General features: G+C 37.3%; 1 pseudogene; it reads left to right on the top strand.

The window, feature by feature from the left end:
- Positions 1-7,887: 7,887 nt before the first annotated feature.
- On the top strand, positions 7,888-11,673 carry LOC127450592 (galectin-3-binding protein B-like; annotated as a pseudogene).

Below are 11,673 nucleotides of genomic sequence, written 5' to 3'. Positions count from 1 at the left end.
AGTCATGTGATCGAGTGGGATGACGCGTCTGCGGAGACAGTCGCTCGTTTACGTACACATTTACCAGCAACAGCACATGACTTTCGAGCAAAGGATTTAAAGGGCCACTCTGTTAATTTTTTCGTCATTTAAAAAGTTTTAATCTTAAATACATTGATTGTAATTTTAAGTCATGACCACTCACTTGAGATGAAGACTCCAGTCATATTAGCAGCCATATAAAAGCTGTTTTATAAAACATGGGGGGGGGGGAGGGGAGGGGGGGGGGGGCTGCCATGTTAGGATCACATGAGGAGCAGAATACTACTTGCTTTATCTCCCTGTTACTGGACACTTTCACTCATGGATGAATTAATCATCATGGCTGACTTTGAATAAACTTGAATTTGACTTTGAATATTGATTTCAGCAATGGCATAGGTAATTACAAACTACTGTGTTTGAATGATGCTGCATCCATGCCGCTAGGTGTCAGTGTAAGTCAAAGACGACTTTTAAAAAAAATAACTGAGTGCACTTTTAAATATGAATAGATCCCAATTTGGATCATTTTCGGCACATTTTCGGCTTTGAAACTTTTTAACAATAAAACATACTCATAACGGTATCTTTATATTTAATCATTAAAGAGACATGGTAAATATTTTATAAATCAAACAGGTCAAGCTAATAGGTTAGGTGGGCAGGGTTGGGGTAGAAAATAGTGGACATTCTATTGGTAAAATGAGCCACTACAAGGTCTGTGAAAGATATCCAGCTACCATATTTGTAAACTTAAATTGATGATTTTATTCCTGATAACATAAATATATTGACATTTTAAAATTGCATTCATTTTCCATAACAGAAGAGTTACACCATTGAAATAACTCCATTATTGTGCTGAATAGCTGATGTCACCTCCAAAGTGTGGCATCATAACATGAATCTTCAATTATAGGTCACAGTATCATGACATAATGGGATGGACAATCAAATCAAGGGACACACAAAAAACCTTCACTATCACTGTTAAAATTACACGTTTACCACAAAAGAATACATGCTATTGAGAGAACGTAACATTAAACACCTAATTGTATTGGATGCAGGCACAGCACTGTGTAACATTAAAAATATTGTGTATTCTTTTAAACAAGCCATTTAAAATTGTAATCCATTGAAATGAAACATTATACCATAACTTGTACTGGGGACTAAAAAGTCAATCCATTGTAGAAATGACCCATATAACCCATAGATGTGGTGAATCTGTTAACAGAAGTATGCACATACAGTAAATGTACAGTACATATGTTAAAATTCCTATATTATGTAACAATATTTATAGAACTATTTCATCATCTACTTTGCATGCAGAGTTCCAAGAGTGCTGATATTTATGCTGCCTTCACATGGTAATTATCGTAAATATAAGTTTCCTACCCGGAAATTGCCCTTTAAGCTGTAAATCTAACTGGGAAACACTGAAATAATTTTGATACCCTGGTTTCCTAGTTGGAGACAAACTTTCAACATGGCGGAGGAGAGTACGGTGTCTGTAGTGAATGATACAAGGCACCATAACGCCATGTCTAATAATCTAAAACAAATTCAAATGAGGTTTAGAGATAACCAAGCAAATATCTAGTAGCTATAATCCTTACTTTACTGCTTTCAACCACTCTATCAGACGCCATCTTTGGATGCCATTTTTCAGCCACAGGCAATAGTTTAAACTGCTTTGGATTGTTTTTTGCTAGTTCCAAACAAAAATAGACAAAATATATGGATATTATATTCTGGGCCTATTGGGTTTAAAATTTGTTATTTGTTTATAGAACTAGAACGCCATATTGATATTCAGTGCAACAGCACTCATCTTCATGGGATATTGCTTAAATAAACAACAATTCACAAATTTAATGAACATTTGCTGCAAATGGCTGAGAAACAAAAATGTTTCAACTCTTTATCTTTTATCAAAAGAAACTATTTTTCCCCAAGATGAAATGAGGTCAAGAAGCCTACTTATCAGTTATTAATTGTAAACAACTAAAACAAAACCCCTGACAGAAAAATTAAAGACACGGGCACCTGATCAGGTGATAATGCAATCATCTGTTAATTCATCTGTTTCACAGCGTACGTGAAGTATTTAACTGAACTGACATACAAGTCATGTTTATTCTTGTGTTAAAATGTTTCCTATTGCATTGAAAAGAAGCAGCAACCGTGTCGTTGTAGATCTGCCATTCAAAGGTCTTTTGTGTAGAGAGATCTGCTGATGCATAATAATCCAGGCATTTTTGGCATACTCTTTTCAACATACATGCATCTGGATTATATATATATATTTAACATTTATTCATTTAGCAGATGTTTTTATCCAAAATGATTGACAAAATGAGGAAGGATACAACAAAAGTGATTCAACATCAGTAGCATGAGAAGTGCTGCAATTCAAAGTTTCAGTTGTATTACAAAAGCACTAGCCAAGACTAGAGCAATTAGAGTGCAAACAAGTAAATATCTATTCCTGTTGCCTTGCAGGAATGACTGTAGGTAGATGGGCACAGACCCAGTGACTGTTCTGTATGCCAACATCAGAGCCTTGAACTTAATATATGCAGCAACTGGCAGCCAGAGAGGCAAGGAGTGGTGTAACATGCGCTCTCTTGGGTTCGTTAAAGACTAGCCGTGCTGCTGCATTCTGGATCATTTGCAGAGGCCAGCTAAAAGAGCATTACAGTAGTCCAGTCTAGATATGTCAAGAGACTGAATAAGGAGTTGTGTGGCATGTTCAGAGAGGCAGGGTCTTATTTTCCTGATGTTGTGGAGTGCAAATCTATATGATCGGGCTGTTTTTGAGATGTGGTCGGTGAAGTTGAGCTAGTCATCGATGGTTACCCCCAAGTTTCTGATCATTTTGGATGCCGTTATTGTAGATGAACCCAGATGAACAGTGATGTTGTGCCTAACAACATGGTTGGCTGGAAAGATGAAGAGTATCACAAAATGTTTGTAGCGGGCATGCGTCAAACACGTTCGTATTCGCTCATGGTCAGAAGAGCACACTTTGAAAGGCAATAAGGTCAACCAGGCATGAACCGATCTGGAGCGCACAAAAGCGAAGTATACCTGGGGCTTAACAATATAGGTAGATTGCAAAAACACACATGCAAGCAAATCATTTCACAAAAAGAAGTTTAAAATTCCAATTATATAGCAAGAGATATTGATGAAAATGAAGACAGAAAGTATTTGGACACTTTCTAGTTGACAAAAATGTAATGAACTATTGTTTTTGGCATCTGCAATGTTGCTCCCAAAACAGAGGTGGGTAGTAACATGCTACATTTACTCCGTTACATTTATTTGAGTAACTTTTTGGAGTTTGGAAAAAAAATTACTTTTAGAGTAGGTTTAAAAGTGGGTACTTTTACTCTCACACAAGTAAATTTCTAATGAATTTTTTTAAACTTTTACTTCATTACAATGGCCGGCGTTCCTGTCATTACATTACTGGGTTTAATTTTAATTAATGCGCAATCTATTAAGAGATTATTGAATGGGACTTTTGCGACAGCGTAAGTTCAACAGCTGCACGCGCTGTCACAGACTGTCACTCAAGTCGAGTCCATCACTGCTGCAGCATCATGCTCTTCAAAGTGAAACACTTTCTTCACTCTGCACAATGAAAAAAGAATAGTTTTGTCATGCATTGCTTTCATTTAACACAAAGACAAGCAGATATTTCAAGATTAAAATTGAAGCTCCAATTTAAGAGAGCACGCTGAGGTAAGTTGTGGCTCTAATGATAACGTGGGCTTTTCTGTGTAATGGTGATTGTCATTTTCAGGGTGATTCTGTTAATATGGGCTCTTGAGACATCAGTTTTTAAGTGTAAATTTTTAAATCAATGCAGCAATATATCAGTGCACTTTGTCCCGCATGTCATGAGCAGTATTAACGCATTTACCCCGCGCTCTCGTGGGGATACTGGAAACTATTGCAGCAACTACGGGCTGATTAACTGAATAAATCCATGTAAACATCCAAGTTAAGTGTAAATGCCTTTTGCACTGCCGTTCACGTGATCGACAACTGGAGCGTGAACAGACAGCATTTCTGCGAGTGCACAGCGAGGTGCGCATGAGAGATGTGCGCTGTGGGTGTGAGGCGATCATATGGCGAAGAGAGTGGCTGTGTCCGCAATTGTTCACTCATCCACTCATTCACTATTTCCTATATAGTGAATGGCAGTGAGTACACTATATCTCAGCAGTGAGTGAACGAAATGAGTGAGTGAATTCGGACACTGACGTATACACCGAGCAGTGGAGCTCTGGGGCTGTCGCAGAAACAGCGTCACATATGAACTTTTAAAATACTTGGGCCTTACTTGTTATTCTTATTAAATGATATACTAATACAATAAATCTTCATTCTGTTTGTCATTTTTAACATGTATGTTAATATAAAAAGTAAACACATTTTATCAAATGTGCATTATTGTATTTATTTGTTATACTTTAGTATCTTTAAACCCCAATACAAGCTGGGTAGCGTTTCTGGGCATATCGCGTCCTCATCTGACCAAATGATCATAACCTACATGTTACAACCGAATATTTAAATCATCCACAGAATTATCATGTCCACTGTGTGCAGTCTCCTGAGTTAAAATAATATCACCTTAGTGAATTATTTAGTAAATAAAGAATTCATCTTAATGGCAAAATTCTGTATAAATATAGAGTACATTTTAAAATGTATCTGTACGTTTTGCCTCTCTATATGTTATTATGTTATTTTAATCAAGTAATGATTTGTCAAAAAGTAATTTAATACATTCAGCATGAAATAAAACATTGCAGGAGTGAAGGAAGCAGTAAACTCCCAGCTGGTACGTCTTCCCTACAGTGGATTATGGGCAATTAACCATCGTTGAGTGTACATCAAATGTACGCTCTAAATTAGAGTGCATTGTGGGTAAGAATGAGTGAACAAAAGTAGGGAACGAGTGCCTTACTCAGAATTCAGACACTCCTACAAAATGGTGTACACCCGAAATAGTGCACTATGGCTGTGTCTCGTTTGGAAGGCTGCGTCCTCCGGAGGTCGCATTTGTCAGCCTTCGAAACAAGACACAGCTTATATAGTGCACAGAGGTGGTTTCAGACACAGCGAGTGTTCCACGACCTCTTCTTATTGACAAATTCATCCAGATCTGACAAGAGCCCTTATAGGAATAGTTCACCCAAAAATATAAATTCTCTCATCATTTACTCACCCTCGTGCCAGATGTGTATGACTTTCTTTCATCTGCTGAACTCATATGAAAATTTTTAGAAGAATTTCTCAGCTCTTTTGGTCCATACAATGCAAGTGAATGGGTGCCAACATTTTACAGCTAAAAAAAAAAAATGACAGTCAGCATAAAAGTAATCCATAAGACTCCAGTGGTTTAATTCTTGTCTTCAGATGTGATATGATAAGTGTAGGTGAGAAACAGATCACGTTCACATTCTTCTTCTTGTGTTTTAGGTGATTCAGATTATTCTCTGCATATTGCCCCCTACTGGGCAGGGAGAAAAATGTCTAGCAAAAAAATGATAAATATTGATCTGTTTCTCACCCACACCTATCATATCACTTCTGAAGATATGGATTAAATGCTGGAGTCTTATGGATTACTTTTATGATGCCTTTGTGTGCTTTTTGGAGCATCAAAATTTTGGCACCCATTCACTTGCATTGTATGGACCAACAGAGCTGTAATATTCATAGTTCAGTCATACTTATCTGGAATGGCATGAGGGTGAGTAAATGATGAGATAATTTTCATTTTTGGGTGAACTATACCTTTAAAGTGATAGCTCAGCCATAATTTAATATTCTGTCATCATTTCCCAACCCTCGTGTTGTTCCAAACCCGTGTGACCTTCTGTATTCTGTGGAACACAAAAGATGTTAGACAGAATGTTAGAGACTGACAGTCTCAGTCACCATTCACTTTCAAAATATGGAGAAAAAAAAAAAACATTTACTTAAAGTAAATGGTGACTCAGGCAAACATTCTGTCTAATATCTCCTTATTGAGTTGCATGGAAGAAAGAAAGTCATATGGGTTTGGAACAACATGATGGTAAATGATGACAGAATTTCCATTAATAATAATAATAATAAAAAAATAAATAATAATAATTCTGTAATACATGTGAAATGTGTATTATGTAATGGAATATAGGGGAGTTAATGTCCATTATGTCATTTGTGAAAGTAATGAGTTAATCACTATTTGAGTTCTCTTTTAATTGTCATTATTTATGTTAGTAATTTTACTTCTACTTGAGGAATTTTTTTTTTAAGTAATTGTACTTTTACTTGAGTACAGTTTTTGGCTACTCTACCGACCTCTGTCCCAAAAGCTGCTCAACCTGCTACTCAAAGAGTGGAATAGAACAAAAATAGCAAAAATAATTATAAAATCCCAAATCTGTTTTTGCAACATTTAAAAGTGCCACTGGGCAAAATATCTGGTTATAAAAGCTTAAAGACCTGTGTTATGTCAGATTGCAAATAACGGTCTCTCCCAGCTGCCAAACACTCTCGACAGCAATGCTTTTACATTTCAGTCTTGATAACTCTCAGAAAGATTGAGCTTGTTAGGGTATGTTTACACGACAACGATGTACTAAAAACTGAAAAGTTTTTCCTTTGCGTTTTTGAAAAGTTTCGTGTACAGACGACAACGTTGTCAAAACTATCCCTGTTCACACGGTTCCATGAAAACGACTAAAAACACTGTATTATGCATGCCAGGCCAGTAGTTGGCGATGTCACTTTGTAAAGAAACACTACGCGCCTGCGCACATAAGCATTCTTCCTCAGAGCGGTGAATACAAACAATGAAGATGGCGAAAGCATCGAGCAATTTTGTCTGGACGGATGGCTTTATTACTACAAGTGACCCTGGACTATAAAGCACGCCACCTTTTTAAGGACTCCATCTGGTGATCTCATGTTGGTCTGTTTGCCCTGGAGGTAAGGACGAAGTTCTCGGAGTTCATGCCTATAGACTGAAAACGTTGTTGTGTAAATGGCCCCTTAATGTGGGTATGACATATTGAAAGGATATTGGTCTTGTTGCTGCTGCAGAGCAAGTACAGAGACTTCCTTACTGCTAGAAAATACACATACATATGGAGTTAAGCATGTGGACATGCTGCAGCTAAATTAGACTTTACAAACAATCCCCATGTAGCAGGTCTAGACAAGTAACGCTGGGGTGGAGGTGGGTTTCAGAGAAAAACTCTCGTGCGCTGAAGAAAAATTGGCTTATCCTCCAAACTGAGCAATTTAAATGTTGCACAAAGAGTGAGACAATTACATGTCAAAGGACCAATCAGCTTACACCATGTGAGCCAATTGGCTTAACATGTCACATGTTAGCGATCCGATAGGCTAACAGATAACTAGTTCAAAGAACTTTCAGCTTGCTCCACATAAAGTTTCATGCCTAAACTTTGGTAATTTCATACGCTGTCAATTTATTGCTGTTTTTTGAGAAGTCCCGTCCATTTCAGAACTCGACCAATCATCATATAGAGAAGCCAGGCTTTCAGGCGGGACAAAAATAATTTCATTGAAAGCCCAATGTCCATGTAGCAGTCAGATGCTTTTTTCAAAGCAAATACTGCACATAAAATATGCAAAAAAAATTGTTTGTAATTTATAGACATTATATGTACATATATTAAACTCGTCTTTGTCACATTTCTTATGAAATGTTAGGGTAAGCCATGCTTTAGTCTAAAGCAACCGCCACTGGTGTAAACTTGAGGGGAACCGACTTCAAACATCAACTAAAAATCACCTTGACACCAGTTGATTAAAAGTAAAATGGCTCAGAAAAGTGACATTAATTCTAAGAAAAGCTCAAGCAACATTCGTTTGCAGATGCCACTTGGTTTGCTATTTTGAATCTAATACAATGGCATTCAGACATTTTTAAGTGTGACCTACAGTCCAAAAGTTTCCAAGTAATTTTAGGCCACTTTACAGTATTTGCATTTATGTATTTGGATAATTGTTTTTCTATTATTGATATATTGCTTTATAGGTAAAAACATGAGCAGCAACCATCAGTTCTCTCTGGATAACAGTCTGGGTTTGTCGGATGATCTTGGTGCTCTTTTCGACAGTGGAGATGGTTGTGATTTCAGCATTAATATACGAGTCCTCAGTGAAGAGGCAGAATCAACATTTTGTGTGCACAATTTGATCTTCATGATTTATCCAAAAATAAACATTACACACAACTCCAAAAGCCTCACAGTGGAAGACAGCCAGACTTGCCATACTCATGTCTCTGCTTTTTTCAGGTAACTTTCCAAACACCACTTCACTTAAATAAATCCAACTTTTTAATTAATTGGAAATGTTTCTTTCAATTGTGAAACTTTTTTACACACGTCATCCAAGATAAACGTTTAGTCACTCTTGCATTGAGTTTGAATAATGGCTAAAATATTCAAATCTGAATTTTCTTAATTTGAATTCTAGATACAGATATGGAATTTATTTAGATGTGGAATTATAGATTATAAAATTACAGTTACATATTTTTGATTAAGAAGAAATTCTTCAAATAATAACTCCAAATAAAAAGATCTTACACATTCAGATTTCAGAAATTCCAAATACTTTTGACTATTTTGATAATCTCAATTTCTCCCCGTGAAATACAGAAGCTTAACCATTGGCCCAGTTTATGACTAAATTTCTAAGATCTGAGGTCATGTCCACACTATTACATTTTTATTTTGAAAACACATTGATTTCGCTAAGTTTACGCCTCTCATCCCCACTAGAACTGCGTTTTTCTCCAAAACGATGATGTTTAGAAACTGAAAACAGAGTTTAAAGTAAGATATTTGTATGTGGAATTCTGAATTTTTTCAAATTCAATACTAAAATATGCTGTTTAAAAAATACAAATTTACAAAATGTGCCACAAACTGACCTTATTCACAGTAGCAGCACCATCTGAAATCGAGGCTGTGAGGGATAGACTTAGAGTCTCTTCAAAGGCATGCTCGGTATAAAGCTGGAAAAAGCTCCTAGATCACATCTGATTTTTGACAACACATGTTGTCTGGAGTTTTTTTTATCTACTGAATGTTCTTGGACAGATATTTTATCAATGTTTTGTCCACGGAATGATCCAAATCCTATTTAAACTGCAGTACAGTCCATTGAAGAGACTGTACATCTATCCCTCAAGGTTTCATTGTCATTTCCATACAAAAATGAAAGATAGCGCTCCTACTGTGAATATGGTTCTATAATCTTTTGTTAAATGTCACATGTCTAGAATACAAATGAACAAAATTTTGATTAAAATACTTTTGTCATTGTTCTAGCTCCATACTCCTTTCAATGGTGGGGGAACTGAAAACTCAAATCTCTTCTCTTACAGGCCATAAAACTGTATTTTTCATTATTTTTTATTAAAATGTATATATCTTTCCCTATGATAAAGGGATTCTTATGTTTTTTTAAATTAGATGAGCCAGTCTCCAACTCTTGGGGAAACAGCACCAGCCACAAAACCAAGAGGACACATTGTTTTGGTCCTCATATTGTGACAAATCAGGCTTAAACACTGAGGTAAGATCCATTAGCAGAGTTTTAATAAGAAGAGTAGTTGAGTCAGGCAAGGGTCATAACCAGGTAAGCAGGCAATACACAGTTCAAATAAATCCAAATCAACAGGCAACAGAGCAATGGTAATACACAGGAATACAGGTTGGTGACAAACGCTCAGAAATTACAACTGCTGAGAGATTGGCAAGACCTGGCAAATATACACAGATTGAGTGGGGTATAAATAGCCAGGGAGAGTAATCAGCATGATAGGGAACAGGTGTGGAGTGAGAGTCAATATTCGGGTGAGGAGGACCTCTGGTGGTGGAGAGCAGAACTAGGTGCAGATGTGACACACATTTCCATGATGGCTTACATTTTTACATACTTAAAATACCTGCATTTAGCTACATTTGTATTTACACTGTTAACCTTACTCCTAACCCTAAATCTAACCCAACCCTTACCCTGAACCCTAACTCTAACCCCTTAACCTAACCCTACCCCTAACCCTACCCATACCTCAACCTCAGCAGCAGCAAATGTGAATCTTGTGAGAATTTTGCAAAACAACATGTAAATACACAATAAATACATTGTATTTTATATACTGTATTTTAATGTTAGTACATAGTAGTTAAAGACACCTAATATAAAGTGGGACCAAAACATCAACAACAACATTTTCATCCTAGATACATTTCTGATGATAAAATTTACACCTGTCTTTAGCATTATCCCGTTTCCAATGAAGTGCCCAAAGCACATATTTAATACCAGGTGTAAAAGGGGTCATTAGTTGCGAAATCCAGTTTTTACTTGCTTTTGGTGCTTACAGAGTGTTCATTTTGGACCATTGTTAGGCACTTATAGTATCCCTTGTAAAAAAAATCTAGAGTTCTAGCAAACTTGCCACAAATTCGCCACTCATTATTTTCACATGCAAATGAGCTTGCTATTTACCGCAAATGTTTGCCAGAAGTTTGCAGCTCTTAACCGGTAGTGGTGAACCTGCAGCAAACCTTTGGCGACAATGAAGAAGTTGCCGCAAAGCTCATTTGCGTGTGAAAATTGATGAGTGGCAAATTTGCGGTAAGTTTGCAGCAAGTTTGCTGCAACTCTAGATTTTTTGTGAGAGATCTAAACTGTTTTTGCTCAGGTATCTGTACACATGCAAGATTTTTGTCTCCATCACAACGGCCCAATGCCTCCATCATTTAGAGTGAAGAATTTTATGGAGGATGTTGGCACTCCTTCCTGAAGACAACACCTTCATGACTGCGAGTATGTTGTCCGCATCGGTGATCTTGTTCTGCAGGAGAACGTTCTTCAGTACCTGTCCTGGAACCAGGGGCGCATTAACGCACAGGCTTATACGGGCTGAAGCCCAGGGGCCTACAACTCCCATAGGGCCCAGCGGGAGGAGCACGTTTAAACGCTTTCAGCGGGAGACACGGCTGTGACATGGTGACAGTGCGCAAACGTTACTTCAAGTGATGTTTTTCAGAATCATTTAAAACTGTACCAAACTGGCATACTCAGAGGTTTCATTTCAATGCTCTGCCCTTCTCTAAGATCAGGAAGCAAATGAATGACATGAGCGATGAATATCTACCCAGAATCTAAACGGCAGATGATTGGAGTGTTTCTATCAATGACACCTCTGTCTATCCTTCACACTACCATGACAGCAGAATCCACAGCATCACGACTCCTGAACACACTAGTGCCATTTTCAGAGAGCAAAAGGTCCAGTGGCATGTACAGTTCATTCATACCTATCACGAATGCTCAAACAATGGCCTTAGATGTGATTCTCTCCCTGTTGTAAGGTTCTTCCCATCTGACAACACTTATGCCAGCACCATTCGCTTCAACAACAGGTTGATTCTCACTTGTAAAAATGAGAACAATGTCTTTCATGTCCAAGATTTCAAAAATAATGTGGCAGTGATTCCAACCAACAGCATTATGGGCCTGCCGAACCCCTGTCCTGGTGACTACACTTTTAGATTTGTAGTGCGTCCGGAGTATATTTGA

This window comes from Myxocyprinus asiaticus, chromosome 13, assembly GCF_019703515.2.
Source record: "Myxocyprinus asiaticus isolate MX2 ecotype Aquarium Trade chromosome 13, UBuf_Myxa_2, whole genome shotgun sequence".
Taxonomy (NCBI): Eukaryota; Metazoa; Chordata; class Actinopteri; order Cypriniformes; family Catostomidae; genus Myxocyprinus; species Myxocyprinus asiaticus.
The sequence above is the reverse complement of the archived record's forward strand: the minus strand, read 5'-3'. Positions and strand labels throughout refer to the sequence as shown.